The sequence below is a fragment of the Hyperoodon ampullatus genome, assembly GCF_949752795.1.
Source record: "Hyperoodon ampullatus genome assembly, chromosome: 20".
Taxonomy (NCBI): Eukaryota; Metazoa; Chordata; class Mammalia; order Artiodactyla; family Ziphiidae; genus Hyperoodon; species Hyperoodon ampullatus.
Window position 1 is genome coordinate 26,009,593 of NC_136933.1, and position 23,826 is coordinate 26,033,418.

The window sequence follows — 23,826 nt, forward strand, 5'->3', positions numbered from 1 at the left end:
ACACACCAGGGCTGCACCGAGCAGACGGGCGTTCCGGGAGCCGGGGGACGTGCATGTCTAACACTGGTGACCCTCTCCGCAAAATGTTTTAAGTATACATTTGACTTTAGCGGGTCCTAATGAGAACTAAGTAAGATAGAGTGAAATTTTTTTAAATAGCGGTTTGTAAGCATTATGGAAGATCTAGATGAGAACAAATTGCTCCAGATCATCACAGATTAATCATTAAGGCAGTTATTTACATAATTAATGTTATTAATTAGTAAAGGTGCATTAACATAATTGAGACCTGTCCGCACATGTAGAACGACACGTCTCTCCTTCCCTCCTTTGTCACTAAACCCTAAGTTAATCTAAGGGAGGGAAAAGCTTTTGTATTTGCATTTTTCTCAGGTAACTCTGTTCCTTGACATAGAACAGCTGATTTCTCCAGGCAGGCCCAGCTCCACGTGGCTTGGGTGCTGAGTGCAACTCTATGCTTTCTTCCAAGGGAACTCCGAGTTACTCTCACATTCTGTCTTCCCCGGCACTCATTGAAATCACGTGGAAGTTTTATCTGTGTGCTGCCACAGACACAGTGAAGCTGGAGCTGGATTTGGCCATCTCCATTTGACAGGGAGTTGGGCTTACATGAAACGGGGCAGATGCTCCTTTAGAAATGGGGAGTGCTGGATAAATTCAGCATCTGACAGCTGAATGAAATCCACATGGAATGTAACTGAGAAAAGACACCCTCTCTGCGGCTCTGGGCTCCTGGCCCTGCACTTAACATGGTTATTCGCCAGCCTCAAAGACTTCCAGCTGCCTTCTCAGCTTCTGATGGCCATCTGCTGTGACCGCGCAGAGGTTGTCTTATGGATCATAAGCTTGATTTCTATTTAAATTAGAATTTTTCTTAATTTATATCCGATCTTTAGCCAGTGAATCTGTTGCTCATTTGACTGGCTCAAAGAATAATATTGAAAATCACAGGAGTCCTTTGGTGTAAAGCTGCGCTTTCTTTTAAAGGAAATTAGAACCAAAAAAAGTTTGCTTTTCAATGTAAAATTATGAAACCAGGTATAGTCCTAAAAAAGTCACAGTATATTATCCACTATGATTGAGTTAGAAACTCGCCAGTCTAACCAGGCCTTTCTCTACTTGGAAATAGGCAATAAAATTATTTTTACTCTTTATTTAGAAGGAATACTGGCTATCTCATTGGAATAAGCATGCGTTATTTTTTGTTTCACTCTGTGAAGCTTCCAAATGAATGGATGACTCATTTGACTTCTGTTTCATGAGACTTTGACAATTGCTCACCTGCATTTGTACTGGGTCTAAGACTTTTCAGCATCACAGTTGTGTCTATGGCCCCAGTTCTTTTCTGTGACAGGCTTTTAGAGCAAGGGGGACCTGCCAAAACATAAGACCTACGCATCCTAAGGCCACGTTTCCATCTCCGTGGCAGCAGGAACCTGAGGCTGACTCAGAGGCTGCCGTCCACCTCTGGACAGCACGTGGCACTCGGGGTGCTGTCTCACCTGGGCTGGCACAGCCCGAGGGCACCAAGGGCCTGGCTTTGATTCTTGGGGGGGATACCTAGAGGTGGAATTGCTTTGCCCTATGGTAATTCTATTTTAAAAATTTTTTAGAAGCCACCAAAATGTTTAGGGACAGAAAGTACTTAGTGAGCCGTCCCTGCAGTGTGGACATGAGGTGGTGGTTGGTGGTTATAATGAGAACAGTCAGGTTTTAAAGGACTTGGGAAGAAACTGACAGGAGGATTTGGTGACGTTGGCTACAAAAGAATTCTCGAAATGTTGCCCAGTTTCCCACTTGTGGTGGTGAGTGGGCAGGGGTGGGTTCTGATGGGAAGGGGAAGCCCTACATCAGCTGTCGGGCAAGGCAGGATGGAGCCAAGTAGCCAGTGGACCGGCCGGTGGGCTTAGCACCGAGGTGCCCCTGCCAGGCGCATTCGCACTGGGGTCCAGGGATCTTGAGCAGCCCCTTCGCTGGAACATGAGGGTCAACCTGCCTGTCGTGGGTCACTGTCACCTGGGGGGGCATTTAAATACTGGTCCCTGGTGGGCTTATTATCTAGAAAAGTTCCCTACGTGATTCCAGCTCGCACCTCGGGTCAGGGATGCTGATGTAAAGTGTGTGAAAGGATAATTTATAGGAAGGTTTAAAAAAAAGAAAAGGAAGGAAGGAAGGAGGGTGGGGGAGGAGGGGCGGAGAGAAGGAGAGAAGGTACGAGTTATGTTCCCAGTGTTATTACAATAACTAGGTGGGGACAAGCACCATAATTTTAGGCATGTTATTTTCCAAACTGCGTTTTCCAGTTTCCTTATCTCTGAATCGAGAGGGTGAAACTGGACAGGTTTTCAACATCTCCTCCGAGTCTCTGATTCTACTGTCCCACATTAAAATTAAAAATGCTTTATAATGATGTTAATGCTCTTGCAGTGAAATGAGTCACTGTCATTTACAGAACACGGAGGGACGTTTTGCAGCCTGGTAGAGGCTAAAGGCATAAAACAGTGCAGGAGCATTTGCCTCTGGTCCCGTTCAAAATACCAATCTTTTCTTTTTTTTTTTTTTTTCAACTGGCCTCTGTATCTAAAAACTCCAAGGAAGGGCGAGTGACATGTACTGAAACCCCTAAAATCTTCTTTAGTGACAGACACATGAGTAAAGTCATCTTTTTAGAAGTGACTATCACACCCCATGCCCTTGCCATTAACAGTTCCATTTTAGGGCACAGACATTCTCTGAAGCTCATAGGGTGTAATGTATGAAGAATAATTTTATGATGAGGAAGATGGCCATGGAACGGAGGAAGATAAAGAAGGTTTCTATGAAATTAAAGTCAGTGATAAGAGTGGATTAATGCAGCACATTCAAAATGACGACAGTGGAAGAGAAAACCCACTTTTTCCAGGAGAAGCATTTTGAGGGAAGGCCCTCAGACACACTGAAATTAAATTGCCCTACCAGTAATTTTTGTGACATTGGCTCATTTATAGGAGGTGTGATCGCTAATAATGGGTTTTCTTCATGCCCACGAATGTTAAATTTAAGTCAGTTGTAAAGAGTTGATAATTTATAAGCATTTATGAGGATTGTTCTGTTGAACCAAATTTTGCACTGGCAAGTCAGTTGCAAACTGAAATGAAAAAAAGCAGACAAAATGAAGTGATCAATTAAAGAATATTAGGCAGATATTATATGAGACAGCACGGAGAAAACGAACACACTATGTAATTTTTAAAATACCTGAATATAAAATACTACCTGCCAATACTTAAAGCCTTCTTCAGGACAGGCACATGTTGTGAAAATATTTTTATATAAAGGATGTTAGATGGCGTTGTTTGACGTCTGCACACCATCTAACTGCATGAATGTCTCAAAGTAATTATAATACGTAACTCATTTGAAAAGAACTCCCCTTTTAGACATTTATTTTTGTGTCCTTTTATTAACACCCCTACACGTACGTATAGATGTGTAACTCTGTAACTTGAGGGGCGTCCACACTTATTTCCTTCAGAGAAATTTCTAGAAGTTTCTAGACATAGTGGACACGGTGCCTTGCCAAGGTTCTGTCTGGACAGTAACAATGTATCTATTTACTGCATCCCTCCATCCTCCCTCCTCCACAGCGGAGACCCCTCAGGACGTGCAGCCCCCTCCTACCCACTGCCCCTTAGGGATCCCAACACCCCTCGGGGGACGCTCCTCCCAGCGTGTGACGTCGAGTCCCTGTCACGTGCTGCAGAGGAGGGAAGGTCACATGCCAGCCAATCAAGGGGACAGTCCAAAAGCTGTATTTTATTTGACAATTTAATGTTAAAACTTTGTACAAACAAATCAAAATCAGTTTTAAAGCTACTAACACATGTCTATAGAACTTAGGAGATTGGGATTTTTCATCTAGATTTCTGGAGTGCACTGCCTAACTTTTATGCTAAATATCAGTGTTTAACTTGCACAGTTTCCAAGCCTGGCTGCTGCCGAATGAATTACAGTACCTTCTCCCGTGTTGGTTCCCTTCCTCACACAGTACATCTTTATTTGATGCATTCACGCCTCCATCAGTGCATGTGTGGCTTTGTCTTACTACATTTGGGCTACTGTGAAAGAAAAAAAATGCCACAGACTGGGGGCTTATAAACAGCAGACATTTACTTCTCCCAGTTCTGGAGGCTGGAGGTCTGAGATCAGGGTGCTGGCAGATTCGGCATCTGCTGAGGACCCTCTTCCTGGCTCACAGGCGGCGTCTTCTCCCTGTGTCCTCACGTGGAGGAAGGGCTGGGGCCCTGTGGGGTCTCTGTTAGAAGGACACTAATCCCATCCTGGGGGCCCCACCCTCATGACCTCTCACCTCCCAAAGGCACCCCCTGACACCATTACTTTGGCGGTTGGGAGTCAACACATGAATTTTGGGGGAACACAGACATTCAGTCTATAGCAGGTTTCACTCAAACAACAATTACTGAGTGTTTTCTGCCCTGAAGGATGTGCCCACGTGCATGACGAGCTAGCTCCCTGACCCAGCGGCCTCCACACGCTGAGGAGTTAGAAAATACCAAGTGCGTCACTGCTGTGCGTATAAGAGAAAAGGAATTCAGTGCAGTTAGAGAGGCACTGATAGTACTCTCTATACTGCGACCAAAACCAAATTGCTGCAGACTAGGGACCCAGAGAGCTTGGTGAGCAGGGTGGCTTCGGTTGGGATCCCAGGGATGAGCAGGTTTCCAGACATAGAGGAGCTGTAAGACTGTTGCTGCTGCCAAACACCTGAGCACCCAGGGGGCCACGCGTCAGGACCCGCACCTTTCCAGGGGGCTGGGGGCAGGCAGGGAGGGCCGCGTGGGCGCGGGGTCGCTCCTGATCTCTATTCAGCACATCCATCAGGGCAGCATGTGAACTCAGGACCTTAAGGATGCATTCTGAAAAACTGTGCTCTAGTGGTGGACCCAGATGCTGGCCTGGGCAGGGCTCCTCCTGGAAGGTACGGGATGATGGGGGGCTGTTCCAAGGCCCCTCCTGCCAGGGCTTCTGAAAGGTCACAGGGTCACCGCCGGTCTGGACCAGCGGGACCAGACAAGGTGCCCGGTGTGTAAATACTTGATGATCAGGAGTCAGACGCTGTCCCACCCTCCGGCTTCTGCAGATGGAGAGAAACAGGCTTGTATGGAACGTGCGGGGCTGTGAGCCCGACCCAGGGCTACCGGGGATGCATCAGTGGTCCAACCAGTGGAATCACCAGGCCCACAGGGAGGAGACAGACAGGCCTCGGAGGGAGGAGAAGCTCAGGAGAGGGCGGGAGAGGGACTCTCACGGTGCAGCCCACCAGCTATATCCCGTTCAGTCAGCTCAGGACCGGGGTTTCTCAGCCCCAGTCCTGCAAACCTGGAGGCTGCTTTCCATCCAGGAGGCTGCTCTGAGCATCCCCCAAACCCCAGGCAAACACGGCCACACGTGCCCTTGGACAGAGCAACCCTCACAGAGAACTGTGCTTCCAGACCCTCCCCTGAACAGCACGAAAATTGGGGGATTTCAGTAAAAAAATAATGCAGAAAACAAAGACTTAACTCCCAAGATTACATTTTGGCTTTGAAATCATTTTTTTTTTAAACCACAAAGGATCAATACTAATCAAAAAGTAGCTAGATGGGGGCTTCCCTGGTGGCGCAGTGGTTGAGAGTCCGCCTGCCAATGCAGGGGACGTGGGTTCGTGCCCCAGTCCGGGAGGATCCCACATGCCGCAGAGCGGCTGGGCCCGTGAGCCATGGCCGCTGGGCCTGCGCGTCCGGAGCCTGTGCTCCACAACGGGAGAGGCCACAGCAGTGAGAGGCCCGCGTACTGCAAAAAAAAAAAAAAAAAAATGTAGCTAGATGAATTCATTCTGAGTAAAATAAGCCTTTTTGGTTTTTTTGCAAATTGTACATCAAGTTTATTTCCTTCCAGTTTTATTGAGATATAATGAACACACACCACTCTATAAGTTGAGGTGTACAGCATAATGATGTGATCTACATACATCGTGAACTGATGACCCCAATAAGTCTAGTGAACATGCATCATCCCATATAGATACAAAAGAGAAGACATAGAAAAAGTATTTTTCCTTGTGATGAGAACTTTTAGGATTTACTGTTAACAACGTTCCTGTATCACACACAGCAGTGTTGCTTCTGTTTATCATGTTGTGCATCATATCCCTAGTTCTTAGTCATCTTGTAACCGGAAGTTTGTACCTTTTGACCCCCTGTCTCACCATGCAAGGATACGACATTATTAGTGACCGTGTTGGCCACACTGTAGGTGTCACCCCATGACTCATTTATCTTGTAACTGTCCGTCCCTTTTAATCTCCCGCACCTAGTTCTCTCCTCCCGTCTCCCGCCACCTCCACCACCTGTTTGTTCTCTGTATCTATAACTCTGTTTCTGTTTTGTTATATTTGTTCATTTGTTTTTTGTTCATTTGTTGTATTTTTTAGATTCCACTTATGCGAGATCATTTAGTAACAGTCTTTCTCTGTCTGACTTATTTGTACTTAGCACAATATCCTTTAGGTCCATTCATGTTGTCACAGAGGGCAAGATTTCATTCTTTTTTATGGCTGAGTAATATTCCATTGTGTGTATATATATATATATATATATATATATATATATATATATATATATACACTACATCTTCTTTATCCATTCTTCTGTCGATGGACACTTACGTTGCTTCCATGTCCTGGCTATTGTAAATAGTGCCGCAGTGAACATTGGGGTGCATGTGTCTTTTCAAATTAGTGTTTTCATTTCCTTTGGATAAATACCCAGGAGTAGAATTGCTGGATCATATGGTAGCTCTATTTTTGGTTTTTTAAGGAACCTCCATACTGTTTTCCATAGCGGCTGCACCAATTTACATTCCCACCAGCAGTGCACAAGAGTTCCCTTTTCTCCACATTCTCACCAACACTTATTTCTAGTCTTTTTGATGACGGCCATTCTGACAGGTGTGGGATGATATCTCATTGTGGTTTTAATTTGCATTTTCCCAGTGATTAATTGTCTTGAGCATCTTTTTATGTACCTATTGATAAAATCAGCATTTCAATATGGGATTATGGCAAAATAGAATCACATTGGGCTCAGAGCTTGATAACTCAGTGGAGGTTGGACTTGGCTCTAGAGGACAGTGTGTAGATGTCACAAGGGTGCAGTGATGTGAGGTCAGAAAAGGTGCCAGGGACCCGGTGAGGATGCTGGGCTTGTCTAGTGGCCGAGGATAAGGAGACCCCAGCTGCCACGTGCTTCTTGCTGCTGGAGACCCAGCCAGACTCAGGGGGCATCCCCACCTCCTGATTCTGCCCAGATGCTCTTGCGTCTGCAACACACCCGCTCTCTGGTCCATTCCTGCAGAAATCCGTCTATCTTAAAGGAAGCAAATATTTCCACACGTGCATTTGTCTCTGTATACACACGCACACCCATGCAAATTTGAGTAACACAGGAAGTCTTCATTTCACCTTTCAAAGCCATTCCTCCTGAAATGACACTTCTGCTGCAATAGCGTCTCAAGCCGTCAACTTCTACAAGTAAGCGATGGCCTTTGCGCTGGGTGACATGGTCTTGGGTGGAGGCAGATCCTGACAGGAAGGGAGGAGGGTGACGGATGAGCCATCTAATCAGAGAAGAGACCATCCGCTGAATGGGCCATTTGCTGAGTCAGCATGTAATTTTCATTTCGTTTCCTATCATGTTTATATTTACATGACACTGATTGTAAAACCGTGGGCTGCAACCCATTCAATGGGTCGTGAATTCAAGTTACTGGGTCGCTGCCAGCAATTTATTTTTTTTTTTCGGTATGCGGGCCTCTCACTGCCGTGGCCTCTCCCGTTGCGGAGCACAGGCTCCGGACGCGCAGGCCCAGCGGCCACGGCTCACGGGCCCAGCCGCTCCGCGGCATGTGGGATCCTCCCGGACCGGGGCACGAACCCGTATCCCCTGCATCGGCAGGCGGACTCTCAACCACTGCGCCACCAGGGAAGCCCTGCCAGCAATTTTTTAAACAAAAAAAAGAACAGGAAAGTGTGGAATGTATAGAGTAGAAAATATCAAAGCACGTCACACACAGTAGGGCAGGTATCGCTGAAGGAGACATCAGGGGTGGGTGTGTGTGTGTGTGGACTAGGTGCCAGTGTACAAGGCATCTCGTGTGTGGGGCGCGATGGACGTGGGAGGGCAGCTGCTGGCAGAGTTGCGCCCTGTAGAACCGGGCGGGAGATGAGAGGGATCCCGCCGTGTGGCTTGGACGGAAGCCCCGAGGCAGCCCCGAAGCCCTCGCGTCCACCTAATCCTGCACCTGGGAACCTCACATCCACCTAATTTTACTGTGCCTTTGATTCCTTGTTTATTACAAATAAAGGGGAAGCCGTAAGGGGACTTTCCTACCTCCTGGGATTATTAGGATGATTAAACCCCAAAGTAGAAGACCTTAGCAAGCTTTATTAGCATTTGATGCACGTTAGCTTTCATCATCTTTACTGTCACCCTTGTGATCGTCATGACCACTCTGCTGTCACCCGCCCGCCTTCACTAATCCAAGCGTGAAAGGGTGAGGGATGCGTAGGCGGAGATCCTATCCGGGAAGATGGGCGCCAGCTCCCGGACGTCCGGTTTCCTCAGTGTTAGTCTAGAACACGATGTCCATGGCTACTAAATTTGTATGCAGATTGCAAAAGCTGAAAACACGGATTCCAAGACTGCTCTTTGATTCTGAAGATTAGTGTGCGTGTAAGGGTTTGCCGCTTCAACTGCAGGAGGCTCACAAGCACACGTGCATTCAAACGTGAGTCAGAAGCCATCCGGAGATGTGCTTGTCTTGTCGAGTGGATGCAGAATTAGGTACAAACGGGGCGGCGTGCTGATCTTTTTGGGTGTTAGTGCCTGTGAAGTCTGGCATCCAGGATATAGGAAATGAATGGTCAGCTGGCAGGGAAGAGAGCAGAATTATCTGACCCACTGTTGGGCTTCTAGAGGAACTCTGTAGTTTGTGAAAAATGAAAGGTAGCAGATGCCCTGGGCTTTTGAGAAATTTTACCAATATTCCATGTTTATGGTTGGCATCAAAGTGAGATGGCCCTTGGCAATGCAAGGCACCAAATGGGAGAAGAGCGGGAAGGGGACTTGGGTGTCTCCGAGGACCCTGCGGTGCTCCCTGCTCCCGCTGGGCACCCAGCCCAGTGAGCTGAACCCCACAGCATCCTCAGTGCACCTGTGCGGGGCCTGAAGCCCACAGAGGTCAGCGATTGAACCGGGTCCCTGATGAAGCAGCAGCCGCTCTGGCTCTGAGCCAGGGTGGGATCTTTCTACCCCTCGGACCTTCCTTCCCCAAGAGACCAAACTATCCTGTATCCGGTCCAGTGTATCTAGTTTATTGTATTTGACACCTGAAATTGAATCGTTATGTAGCTGATAATAAGCTGCACCCAGAATAAACATAGAACCGACAGGTATACGTGACTGCATATGTTTATCTGCTTGACCGGTTGGATTCAGGAATTGGATGCGTGTCTGTATTTGTTCCAGCTTCTCGACCAGAAATTGCTCTCCAGGCCTTGACTTAATTCAGCAGAAAACCTTTGTTTATACAAGCATCCCCATTTTCACCACAAAACGGAGCTGAAAAGTGTTTCCACAGATGAGGGTCTTCCTTGGGATGACGGCTATATGGTCTATGACAGTGTGCCACATGGACAAATTTGAACCCCTAAGTCTGTTTAGTAATTTAAAAGAGAAACATTATGCTTCGTCTTATCAAAATGGAATAAAGAGGGCTTCCCTGGTGGCACAGTGGTTGAGAGTCCGCCTGCCGATGCAGGGGACACGGGTTCGTGCCCCAGTCCAGGAAGATCCCACGTGCCGCGGAGCGGCTGGGCCCGTGAGCCATGGCCTCTGAGCCTGCGCGTCCGGAGCCTGTGCTCCGCAACAGGAGAGGCCACAGCAGTGAGAGGCCCGCGTACCGCAAAAAAAAAAAAAAAAAAAAAAAAAAAAAAAATGGAATAAAGAACATGCATATTTTGTGTCAGTTTTAGCTCTCCCAAATCACAGATGTGATTCAAATAAATGCTAGCTGTAATTAACATTAAACTTGTAACTAACCATGTTGCAGAAGGCTCCTTGCATCAGTGCCCCTCGCACTTGCTTTGTGTCACCCAGGCGGCAGGGTGAAGGCTGGGGGCCCACTCACCCGCACCCCGCAGCTCCCTGCTGCAGCGGGAGGGCCCTGGGTGGAGAGACTGCCGTGGAACTCCATGTGCAAATCGCAGAAAGCAGGCACTTAGTTACATTATAGGACAGGAATATGACCTAATACACACAAATTTTAACTGTAACAATGCCCTGTAGACTAAAAATAACCCAGGAATTGTATTATACTTACCCTGACAATATAATCAAAGTTGTTTAATTCACACAGTTTCCTAAACAGAACATCACTCTTCCTGCAGATTGTCATTAACTTACCAGAGGTTAGGGATGGAGGTTAAAGGGAATTTGCTCTGTCCGTGGGTGTATGGGAATTCTTCCTTGAGCCTTAATGCATTGATATACTTTAGCGTCTAGTTTTAGAAAATTACAGCCCCAAACCCTCGGGTTCCCCCACGTGCCTCACCACATACTCTTAAGTGAAGCCAAAACTCACAGCAAACCAAGCAGCCACACCCAAAGTTAATAATAATTAAAAACAAACGACGTAGCGATCGGTCTTGTCAAGCAATCTCCTTGCTGAAAATTCTGCAAACCAGCTGATTGCAAATACCCATGACCACCAGCTCACTGCCATGGCCGTGAAGAGGAGACCAGGAAGCTCTAGTATCTTTTACTCATTCATCTGAAGACTCATTAGACAAATTGTGTGTATGTTACTAACGTTTTCTAAAGAAGAGTCAACATCCAAGTTTCTAATCTGGCTTCCCAGTGACCCTGGCTCTGGCCTGGGAGGTGAGCATGCAACTGTGCTGTTCTAACTGTATGCGTTGGCATCTCAGGGGCGGCGTAGAGGAGGGAACAGGAGCGTCCACGTGGCCCCAGGCCCCAGCCTGTGCAGAGTTATTACAAAGATGCATCCCTGTATCCTCCAGCCCAACAGCAATAGGAGGAGGGAGAGAGGAAAAAGGCATAGTATTGTCACAGGGACATTAGGTGTCACCGACACCAGCTATCTGTGTATGCACCAGCCTCTCGTAACCCAGTGTACACCCACCTCCAAGACACAGATGCAGGCTGGAGACAGACGAGACAGAGTTCCTGAACCCAAAAATGATGGCACTACTTCCCCACCTCATCTGCAGCAAGGCCTGGGAGCTACCGCCTTCCGCAGCAAAAGCTCCTGGTTACACTCCAGTCCTCAAAACTAGAAGGCACGCTCTTTAGTAAAGAATCGTAGAACCAGGGGAAGTTACAGAACCCACGCCGAGAGGTCAGGGCCCTCGTCTCCCAGTGCCCTCCCATGCTCGCATCGTGATAAACAGCACAGCATCTAACTCTGCAGAGCTCAGAGGTCCAGCCAGCAAGCATCCCAGTCAAGTGTTTATTGAAACCCCACTGCGTACAAAATGCTGTTTAGATGTTGAACCAAAGATGCAAATAACTCCACATATTCTCTCAAATTCTTTCATTCTTTTAGGTCATGCAAGGTGTTAGATTTGCTTTCACCAAGCACATTTGGGTATCTCCCTGCAGAGAAGGGCTACGCAGGCATCCTGTGGGCCTTGCTGAGCGGGCAGCGGGAGACGTGGGGCTGGTGCCGAATTAGACAGTGAGCGGGGAGGAAGTGGAATCGGAGGGGGCGCAAGTGTCCATAATTAGTCAGAAATAAGATTCTCTGTCCAGTACAAGATGTTCTCTCCCTGCCCGATTTTAAATTCAACCCTCATTTTTTTGCTTACACCAATCTTCCCAGAAGGCCACGTACACCCTACAAAGTGAGGTTAATTCCAAGCAGCCCAGGGATTTTTAAATTTCATGTACATGTTTTCTGCTTTTTTTATATATATGAATTTACTTATTTATATTTGGCTGCGTTGGGTCTTTGTTGCTGCACGCGGGCTTTCTCTAGTTGTGGCGAGCGGGGGCTACTCTTCATTGTGGTGACCTGGCTTCTCTTGTTGTGGAGCATGGGCTCTAGGTTCACAGGCTTCAGTAGTTGTGGCACGTGGGCTCAGTAGTTGTGGCTCACAGGCTCTAGAGCACAGGCTCAGTAGTTCTGGTGCAAGGGCTTAGTTGCTCCGGGGCATGTGGGATCTTCCCAGACCAGGGCTCGAACCCGTGTCCCCTGCATTGGCAGGCGGATTCTTAACCACTGCGCCACCAGGGAAGCCCTGTTTTCTACTTTCTATTACTCAACGCACAGAATCTGCAAGGGCATTTGAAACTCCATTTTTAAAATTCGATGAAATGAAATGTTATAAAATTTAGTGTGGTTGCAACTGTATCAAGAGAAGAGTGAAAACAATTTATGCTGGGTAGGAGGATGCAGCAGGGATTCACGACAGGAGCACTCACGTTTGAGTAAATGGTCGACGTGTGGGTCTGGGGAACCTGGGTGGCCCCTGGGTCTACACTGAACGGGCCGGTCTGGAGTTCCAGGCTCTGCTTAAAGCACTTCACTTGTAGGACTGGTTCATTTGTCCTTCCCCCGCTCCGCGCCGCCCCCCCGTGGCTGGTGTGGCTCCACTCTCACGATCCGGGGGCGGGAGAAGGTGCAGTACCCCGGATGTGGGCACTGGCGCTGCAGCCTGGGAATCAGGTGATGGAGAAGAGCTGGGGGAGGGCCCGAGGAGGGACGGGGCGAGGCCACACACGGACGACACAGAGGCTGGGTCACGTGGGGACGGTGACACATCGGGGTGGGACGAGGGGATCTAGCTGCACACCTAGGGCAGAAGCCACGGAGGATTATCGTGTGTACGGATGGCGGCTGAAACCACGTTGGGCGTGAAAGTCTGCCCGGCTCAGGTGTCGTCCTTCCATTTCATACGAAGAAGGTCCCAGCATGAGAGACTTGCACGGGTGGCCACCAGGGAGGAAAGGGAGAGACCAGGTCTTTGTCCCTTCCCCAGAGAGAGACAAGCATGGCGGGCAGTGCACGCACCCACACTCGTGTGCGCACATACATGCACATACATATGTACACGCACACGTGTGCGCACATATGCACACGCATGTGCGCAGACACGTACGCATGCATGTATACATGCACGTGTATGTGCACACATATACATGCACACACAAGCACACATGACAACGTGCACATACATGCATAGTATGCATGTACATGCAGACTGTGCACACATGCACACAGACACAGGATCACGTTTGTGCACATGCATGTGCCGGGGCCACGGAGAGCGGCTGCAGGTGTGGGGAAGCCTCCGCGCCCGGCGTGCGGAGCAGCGTCAGCCGCGATTGCCGAGGGGCGCTGTGAAGGAAGCCCCCAAGGCCCCGGAGGGGGGTGCACGTCATGTGGGCGCTGAAGGGAACTTGCTGCAGGGGTCGGTGGCGTGTGTTTCACCCTGAGCACAGGGCAGACGCGCATCTGGAAGTGACAGCGGCCCCTGCGAGCCCCCAGAGGGCCCCTTGCACGTATTTTGTGGGGCCCACGTGATGTTCTTTAAACCAAGTGAGCAGACAAACAGCAAACGGAAGGGGCGCTTTTCCTTCATCGTCCAGATTTCTGGCTTCATCAGGGCGAGGGTGAGGGCCGGCACCACCAGAAAGCGTTTCCACGGGCCAGCACGCCCACGGCACCCGCGGGGCCCGAGCACCAGCGCTCTGCACTCACCCCAGTGCCACGCAGGTGAGGCCGGGCTGAGCCGGTGGCAGCCAAGGCGGCCACTTGAGGTTGGACCAACCAGCAGCTTGGATAGGCTTCCTGCGCACGGAAGGTGCCGGCGCCGTGAAAGTTGTGTCCGGTTTTGTCTCTGGAAGAACCGTGCTTGGGGCCTGGGGGCGGATTCTGGCAGCCTCGTGGAGGAAGGGGGACAGCAGTCTGGGTCCTCTGGGCTTCCACAACAGGACACCGTCGGCCGGGCCCCTTAGACGACTGACATTCGCTGCTCCCAGTTCTGGAGGCTGGATGTCCAAGGTCAAGGTGCTCGCAGATTTGGTGTCTGCTGAGGCCTCTCCTGGTTCACAGACAGCGTCTTCGTGCTGTGTCCTCACATGGGGGAAGGGCTGGGGGCTCTCGGGGGTCCCTTTTATCAGGGCTCTGATCCCATTTGTGAGGCCTCCACCCTCAGGACCACGTCAGCCCCCAAAGCCCCCGCCTCCTGACCAGGGAGAAGCCAGACCTCTGCGGGGTCCGGGACCTATTTGGAGCAGTCAGACCTGCAGCAATGGGAGAAAGACAGGACCCGCAGGGTGAGCACAGAGGCCACAGTAGAGGGGTCCACACCCCGTCCCCTACCCCGGTGCACACGCCCCCTTACCCCCCTACCTCCACACCCGTCCCCACTGCGTCTCTCCCCACCGTGTACATGACTGACAGCACTGCCTGGACCACCTCCAGGAAAGGGGAAGGGTCGCTCCTCTTAGCAAAGGACTAAGGAACGCTTCTCTGCGTAAACGTCCTGCTGGGGGACCCTCCATCCCGAGGCAGCCGCGCCTGCTAGAAGAAGGGATGCACCGTCTCTGGACATGACTGTCCTCGTCGGGACGGGAGGTGGGGGCTTGCAAGCCTCTCTTTGCTGTCACGCTTGGATTTTTGGTTCCATGAAAACCCGAGAAGTCAGTACCCACGTACTCGTTGCATCAGGAGCCACAAATCGGTGTTTCTTTTTCAAAAACAAGGCGTCACGTTGTAATACGGCCCCGGCTAGTGATGGAATATGGGTGGGGAATTAGGGGGCTTTGCCCCAAGTAAGCGTCCGGGGGCGTGGGCTTCGCAACTGGGAAATTGCCAGAAGGAACGCCCGGGTTCACAGCAAGTCCCTAACTGAATTCCACTCAAGGCAGATCTGCAGACTGTTTTGTTGAAATGACATCAGTAGAAACATTTAGGAGTAATTAAAACTGATGGCCCCGCTCGATTACAGAGTCTGGTGTGTGTCAGACGGTGCTGATTTGGAGCCGCCCACAGATGCGTCCAGAATACTGAGCGTTCCCTTCCCGGGTTGGGTGACTTGTCCACGGGACTCAGGCACAAAATCGAGTTTGTTGCTGCCCTGCCCCAGCTGGACTGGCTGCTGCACCCAAATTGCATTCCGGTCGTAATGAGATCTGTCTGCTCCATCGTTTACCGGGACAGAGCCTATTAGCTATTGTGGGGTTTTGTTTGCTTTGGCTTCAAACTGTCTAATCTCTGGCTGTGGCAGACCAAGTTGAAGTTAAAAACGGCCTTTTAAATGCACATTATAAAGGGAAAAAGCAAATACATACTACATGTCTGGGTGGTGTGGACCTAAGGTATGTGGAAGAGAGCTAGCTGACAATTACATAACATTGGAGCTCACGGCAAAGCTATTGTGAGGATCCAGTTTTCCAATAAAGAAATTGAGTCTCAGAATCAAGTTACTTGTCAAACTGCTGATCAGCTAGGAAATGACCTCTAGATGGTTTGGGCCAGGACGGTGTGGAGTGAGATAAAAATTTTTATTTCTCCTTTTGCTATTTACTGTGGATTTAAGTAAGTTATTGAATCTTTGAGCTTTACCTTTTTTAGTTTCCAAACACTGTGATAGTAATATGTAAATTCTGTAGGGTTCTGAGAATCAAGCCAGGCCAATGTGAGATATTTCTATTCTAGTCACCTTCTTCGGCCACTGAAAAAATCAACTGTATTAATTATGTTTTAATCCTATGTATGTACATACACACGTTAACTATATGTCTGTGCATATATGCTTCACAGTGCTGGCTGATCCCTAAATACTTCATAAGATGAATTCTTGCACCAGGGCCCGTGGTCTTCCCACTGCTTTCCTGGCCAGGCATGGTGGAGGTCACTCAGGCAGCGCTGGGGAGGGGCTGAACTGGACTTGAGATCCAGACCCCACGGTTTTGACCCATCCCCACTTCACCCTGCCTGTGACGTGCGTGTTCTAAGTCGTGGTTTCGTTCTGTGGAGGGACGATGAGTCACCCTGGGGCGTCTCCACCTGCTCAGGCTGGGCCTCATGGGAGGAAGGGGGCTTCTGCATGGCCAGCACCATCCTGGGCCCCAGGCTGCGCACCGTGCAGGACCCCCTGTGCCCAGTGCAGCCGCCGGCATCCTCAGGGGACAGGAGAAGAGAGCCGAGTGAGACGGACTCACCGCGGCTGTGAAGACGGAGGAGGCCCAGCCCACGTGGTGGGGGGCCTTAGAGCTGGAGAGAAAGCAAGAAGCCAGTTCCCCGAGGAGCCCCCTTCCCCCAGCCCCCACCCCGGGAGGACCCAGCCCTGCTGTTGTCCGAACTTTCGCCCACTGGAATCTAGTTCAGATTTCTGAACCCCGCAATCTAAGATAGACATGTGTTGTCGCTTGGGAGGTTCTGTTTTGTTCGTTTTGAATTCATAGACTTTATTATTTTGAGCACTTTTAGGTGTACAGAAAAATTGAGCAGAAAATACAGAGTTCCCATATATCAACCCCCCCAGTTTCCCCTCTTATCAAATCTTGCATTAATGTGGTACATTTGTTACAGCTGATGAGCCAATATGGTTCCATTATTATTATTACAGATTATTAACTATAATTGTTCATTACAGTCCATGGTTTATATTAGGGCTCACCCTTGGTGGTGTACATTTTGTAGGTTTGTGAAATGTACAATGTCATGTATCCACAATTACAGTATCGTACAGAGTAATTTCACTGCCCTGAAAACCCTCTGTGCTCCACCTGGTCATCCCTCCTCCCAAACCTAAACCCTAACAACCCCTGATCTTGATACTGTCTCCATAGTTTTGCCTTTTCCAAAATGTCATATAATAGTAACCATACAGGGTGTATCTTTTTCATACTGACTTCTTTCACTTAAGAATATGCATTTACATTTCCTGCATGTCTTTTCATGGCTTGATAGCTCGTTTCTTTTTATCACTGAAAAATATTCCATTGTCTGGGTGGCCCATGGTTTGCTTATCCATAAACCTACTGAAGGACACCTTGGATGCTTCCAAGTTTGGGGAATTATGAATAAGTCTCTAATTGTAAGTAAGTCTACCCTGTCAGCTGTTTCGTTCATGGATCATGTTTCTGGTAAAAACTCATTGTCTAACCCAAGGTCGCCTAGATTATCTCCTATGTTCTCTTATCTTCTAGGAGTTTTATAGTTTCGCATTGAACATTTAGGTCTACAATCTATTTTGAGTTAATGTTTGTGAAAGGTGTAAGGTCTGTATCCAGATCCTTTTTTTCTTTTTGCATGTGAATATCTAGTTATTCCAACACCATTTGTTTTCTTGTTTGGGGGGGGGCGGTTTGGCCGCGCCATGTGGCATGCAGGATCTTGGCTCCCTGACCAGGGATCGAACCCACACCCCCTGCATTGGAAGCATGGAGTCTTAACCACTGGACCACCAGGGAAGTCCCCCAGCACCATTTGTTTAAAAAAAAAAAACTATTCTTTCTCCATTGAATTTCCTGTTCTCCTTTGTCAGAGATCAATGACTATATTTGTGTGGGTCTATTTCTGGACTCTCTGTTCTGTTCCATTGATCTATTCGTCTGTTCTTTCACCAGCACTACGCCATCTTGATCACTGTAGCTTGGTAGTGAGTCTTGAAGTCAGGCAGCCAGTCCTCTGACTTTTCTGCCTCTCCTTATAAACTTTATAATTGGTGGTGTGTCATGATCCACAAAATAACCTGATGGGATTTTGATTGGGATTGCACTGAGTCTATAGACCAAGTAGTGAAGAATTGATATCATGGCAATATTGAGTCTTCCAATATACATGGAATATCTCTTCATTTATTTAGATCTTGTTTAATTTCTTTCATCAGCATTTTGTAGTTTTCCTCATATAGATTTGTATATATTTTATTAGATTTATGCTGCATTATTTCATTTTTGTTGGCCAATATAAATGGTTTTGTGTTTTTAATTTCAAAATCCTATTGCTCATTGCTGGTATATAAGAAAGCAGTTAACTTATGAGTATTAATCTTGTATCCTGCAACCTTGCTATAGTCACTTATTATTTCTAGGAATTTTTTAATTGATTCTTTGGGATTTTCTACATGGAAAATCATGTCATTTGCAAACAACAATGGTTTTATTTCTTCCTTCCCAATCTGTATACTCCTTATTTCCTTTTTTTGTATCGTTACATTAGCTGAGACTTCCAGTGTGATGTTGAGTAGGCGGTGAGAGGGGTCATCCTTACCTTGTTCCTGATCTTAGCTGGAAACTGTCTAGTTCCTCACCATCAAGTATGGTATTAACTGTAGGTTTTGGGTCAATGTTCTTTATCAAGTTGAAAAAGTTCCCTTCTATTCCTAGTTCACTGAGAGTTTTTATCATAAATGGGTGTTGGATTTTGTCAGATGTTTTGTTTGCATCTATCAATATGATCATGGTTATATAATTGATTTGTTATTGAAGTATAGTTGATTTACAATATTGTGTTAGTTTCGAGCAAAGTGATTCAGATAGATAGGTAGATATATAGACCGATAGACAGATAGACAGGTAGATAATGTATTCTTTTTCAGATTCTTTTCCATTATAGGTTATTAAAAGATATTGAATATAGTCCCCTGTGCTATACAGTAAATCCTTGTTGCTTATTTATTTTATATATAGTCGTGTGTATCTGTTGATCCCAGACTCCTGATTTATCCCTCCCCAACCCCTTTCCCCTTGGTAACCATAAACTTGTTTTCTATGTCTATGGTCTGTTTCTGTTTTGTAAATTAGTTCATTTGTATCACTTTTTTTAGATTTCATATATAAGTGATATCATATGATATTTGTCTTTCTCTGTCTGGCTTACTTCATTGAGTATGATAATCTCCAAGTTCATCCATGTTGCTATAAATGGCATTATTTCATTCTTTTTATGGCTGAGTAGTATTCCATTGTATAATGTGCCACAACTTCTTTATCCATTTATCTGTCGGTGGACATCTAGGTTGCTTCCATGTCTTGGCTATTGTAAACGGTGCTGCTATGAACATTGGGGTGCATGTATCTGTTTGAATTATAGTTTTGTCTGGGTATATGCCCTGGAGTGGGATTGCTGGATCATGTGGTAACTCTATTTTTAGTTTTTTAAGGAACCTCCATACTGTTCTCCATAGTGGCTGCACTAACTTACATTCCCACCAACAGTGCAGGAGGGTTTCTTTTTCTCCACACCCTCTCCAGCAACTATTATTTGCAGACTTCTTAATGATGGCCATTCTGACCGGTGTGAGGTGATACTTCATTGTAGTTTTGATTTGCATGTCTCTAATAATTTGCAACGTTGAGCATCTTTTCATGTGCCTGTGGCCATCTGTATATCTTCTTTGGAGAAATACCTATTTAGGTATTCTGCCCATTTTTTGATTGGGTTATTTAGTTTTTGATATTGAGCTGTTTGTATATTTTGGAGATTAACCCCTTGTCAGTCGCATTATTTGCAAATGTTTTCTCCCATTCTGTAGGTTGTCTTTTCATTTTGTTTATGGTTTCCTTTGCTGTGCAAAAGCTATAAATTGATTAGGTCCCATTTGTTTATTTTTTGCTTTTATTTCTTTTGCCTTGGGAGACTGATCTAAGAAAACATTGGTATGATTTATGTCACAGAATGTTTTACCTATGTTCTCTTCTAGGAGTTTTTTGGTATCATGTCTTATATCTAATGCTTTAAGCCACTTTTTAATCTTTGTATATGGTATGAGGGTGAGTCCTAATGGCATTGATATACCATGTGGCTCTCCAGCTTTCCCAACACCACTCGCTGAAGAGACTGTCTTTTCTCCATTGTACATTCTTGCTTCCTTTGTTGAAGATTAATTGACTGTAGGTGTGTGGGTTTATTTCTGGGCTCTCCATTCTGCTCCATTGATCTATTTGTCTGTTCTTGTGCCAATATCACACTGTTTGGATTGCTCTAGTTTTGTAGTATTGTCTGAAGTCTGGGAGGGTTATGCCTCCTGCTTTGTTCTTTTTTCCTCAGGATTGCTTTGGCAATTCTGGATCTTCTGTGATTCCATGTAACACTTAGGATTATTTGTTCTAGTTCTGTGAAAAATGTCATGGGTAATTTGATAGAGATTTCATTAAATCTGTAGAGTGCTTTGGGTAATATGGCCATTTTAACAATATTAATTCTTCCAATCCAACAGCATGAGATATCTTTCCATTTCTTTGAATCATCCTCAATTTCCTTTATCAGTGTTTCATAGTTCTCAGCATATAAGTGTTTCACCTCCTTGGTTAGGTTTATTCCTAGGTATTTTTTAATGGAATTCTTTTTTCACTTTTTCTTTCTGATTATTTCATTGTTAGTGTAAAGAAATGCAACAGATTTCTGTATGTGAATCTTGTATGCTGCTACCTTGCTGAATTCATTTATTAGTTCTAATAGTTTGGGGTTTTAAAAACTTTTATTTATTTATTTATTTATTTATTTAACTGTGTTGGGTCTCCGTTGCTGCACGTGGGTTTTCTCTAGTTGTGGCAAGCAGGGGCTACTCTTCGTAGCAGTGCACAGGCTGCTCATTGTGGTGGATGATGCGTGACGGATCTGGGGGCTGGGGGGTACTCAGTAGAGTCAGGGAGCGAACGTCACAAAGCCAGGAGGGGGCTGGTCGGGGGGGTGACCCTGTCTGCTTTGCTGCCTGGGGCTCAGGGAAGTCGGGCTCCCCCTACACCAGAGGCTGGGACACGGGGCCCGTCTTCAGGTGTGGCTGCAGCACCTTGTTTTCTCAGGCTGGGGTCTCTCAGGGGTGCGGCCTTGAGCTGATAGAAACTTTGTTAGTGTCGGTCCGAGTGTTTACAGGGCAGGCGAGGCCTGGGGGAGAAGAGGGCCCTGGCTGGGTCCGGGAAGGAGAGGGGCCGTGTCACCTGGCCCCCCCGTTCTGATGAAGCTTATCGTCCAGCAGGGGCGACGGGCATTCGCCACAGAGCCACCTAAATCCACGTGACAGTGCGGTGGCCGGTGGTCCTGGTCGTAGGCGGGGTACCTGCATTCTTAACGTTCTGTTTATTTCCAAAACTGTGCACTGAAATAGATACAGAAAACCGCCCTGAGGCGTCAGGACACCGACTGGGAAGCGAGGCTGGGTCTGCGGGCTTCCTCACGGGCGGCGGGGGTCACAGAGGCTGCCCCACCCTCGAGGTGGGAGGTGGAGAGAACTGACGATGGGGGCGTGCAGGGGGCAGGGAGGGGCACGTGCGGAGTCCCCGGCAGAGGCAGGAGGCCTACGGGGGGCCAGATAGGGGACGGGGTGTGTGCAGGGGCTGGGAGCAAGGGGTCGGGGCCGCGGGCTGCCGAGGCCTCCGCCAGCCTCCCCCATCCTGCGGGCAGCAGGGGCCCCCAGGGTCTGGGCAGGTGCAGTCACAAGGCAGCCACGAGCATCTCTGGTTTCCCGTTTAGAAATAGGAGAAAGAGCCAAGAAAGGTGACAGAAACAGGACGGTGTCACCGAGGAGAGGGCCCGACTAGGAAGAACGCAGACCAAAGCCCCCATTTCCTGAGTGACTTCCTCACAAGTAAATACTGATGCTAAGGAAAAGTAAGAACCTTTTCTCATTAAAAAAAAAATAATTTAATTTTACTGAATAGTTGATTTACAATGTTGTGTTAATTTCTGTTGTACATACATGTATATACATTCTTTTTCATATTCTTTTCCAGTATGGTTTATCACAGGATGGTGACTGTAGTCCCCTGTGCTCTACAGTAGGACCTTGTTTATCTTTCCCGTATGTACTAGTTTGCCTCTGCTAATCCCAAACTTGCATTCCTTCCGTCCCCCCACCCTTGGCACCCACAAGTCTGTTCTCTATGCCTGTGACTCTGTTTCTCTTCGGAGATAAGTTCATTTGTGTCATATTTTAGATTCCACATTTGTGGTATCATATAATTTTGTCTCTGTCTGACTTACTTCACTTAATATGATCATCTCTAGGTCCATCCATGTATTTAATCCCACTTTCTTCCTTATTGTTTCCCAGTATTTCTTCAAATGTTCATGTGGTTTAACTTTCCTGATTTTGGTCAAATTGTGATGTCAGGAAATGTTTATCATTTCCTTCACGTGTTGCCTCAGCGTTGGTCAGTGAGATGGACCACGGGTTTTGGAAGGAAGGTGACAATTTAGAGGATGGAGTGTTCATCTAATGCTGAGATAAATTAACGTTTATAAAAAGTACCAATTCCAAAAATATTCACTATCCACAGAGCACTTGTCACCAAGAACTGGGGCTGCTACAAACTCCAGACCAGTGCCAGTACGGTGAGCGGTTAAAAATAACAGAAGTTGATGTTGTACAGCGTGAAAAAATTGGCGAATAATTGCACCTTGAACAGGCAGTAAACGTGTCCGATATTGGCCCATCCAGCGTAAAAGTTGTTGTGACCATGGTTTCAATGATCTCAGTGGACACGACGTCCCCTCTGGGAAGGGGCACTTGAGGGCTCGGGGCAGGGGTCCATGGAGAACTCAGCGGAAATGTCCCACTTTGAAGAGCATCTTTGGACTCCAAATATAATTGGCTAGGTACAATTCCATTTGTTCTCTAACGCTCTTTTTAACTTGACATTTCTTTCCAACTTTTTGTGTTTAACAAATGTTGAGAAACCCCAAATCCCCCAAAAGTATATTTTATAACTTCACTTTGCCCTCAATATGCTGAAAGTTTATTATTTTTTAACTTTCTTAAAGTCTATTTTTGGAAATAACTTAAATTCCCTCCCCCTGCATAAAAAGTGGGGCAGTTGATTAAAATTAAGTATGGTGACCTGTTCAATACTGAGATGATTAGAGAGCCCTGTGTGTGTATGCGAGTGTGTGTGTGTGTATTCTTGACTTGGAACCAGTTTCACAGAGGGTGATTGTGAAATGAGACCATCCTTCTCTCTTTGTTCTATTATTTTTCTAGGACAAAGCTCCAGGTGCAACAGTTTGGTAAATGGGTCTATGCTTCTGAAAGATATTTTATTCATGTGGTTTGGTGGTCTTTGATTGTTAGTGAGGTTAAAATATTTTGCTAGTAATTTGTATTTTGTGTCTATAAAATTAGTTTCATTTTACCTGCTAATTTTTTCAGGGAATTATTTTTCTTACCTTCATGATTTCTTTAAACATTGAGGATGTTAGTATTTGGGATATTTCTTTCCTTTTTAATATTTTAATATTCTCTAAGAATTTTTATATTTTAATATTCCCTAAGAAGTGGGGAGATGGGGAGATGTTTGTCCATTATAAACTCTCAGTTATAAGGTGACCGAGTTCGGGGGACATAACGCACTGCATGGCGACTATAGTCAGCAACACTAGATTGTATACTTGGAGTTGCTAAGACGGGAGAGTTTTACTGTTTTCACCGTAACGACAACAACAGCAAATGGTGATTATAGATGTCAGGGGAAGGACGTGTTAACTACCCTCCTTGCGGTAAACATTTCCCGATACGTACGTGTATCAAGTCATCACACTGTATACCTTAGACTTAACGCAATATGTCAATTATGTCCCAACAAAGCTGGGAAAATATATTCTGCAAGGGGACACAGAGGAGGAAATGACACAGGCAGGTCATGAGCGGTCAGGCAGCTGTGCCTTGGGGCAGCACACTGACCTCTTGTCCAAATGTGGATAGTTGGAAGAATAGGCAATGGATTTGGTTTGACT

The 23,826-nt window shown here is 46.9% G+C and overlaps 1 protein-coding gene across 1 annotated transcript in view; it reads left to right on the top strand.

Annotated features, from left to right (window-relative positions):
- DLGAP2 (DLG associated protein 2) overlaps positions 1-23,826 on the top strand; it is a gene marked incomplete at its 3' end in the record, with an annotated part of 562,591 nt that overhangs the window by 420,278 nt on the left and 118,487 nt on the right. The gene's annotated exons all lie outside the window — the stretch shown is intronic.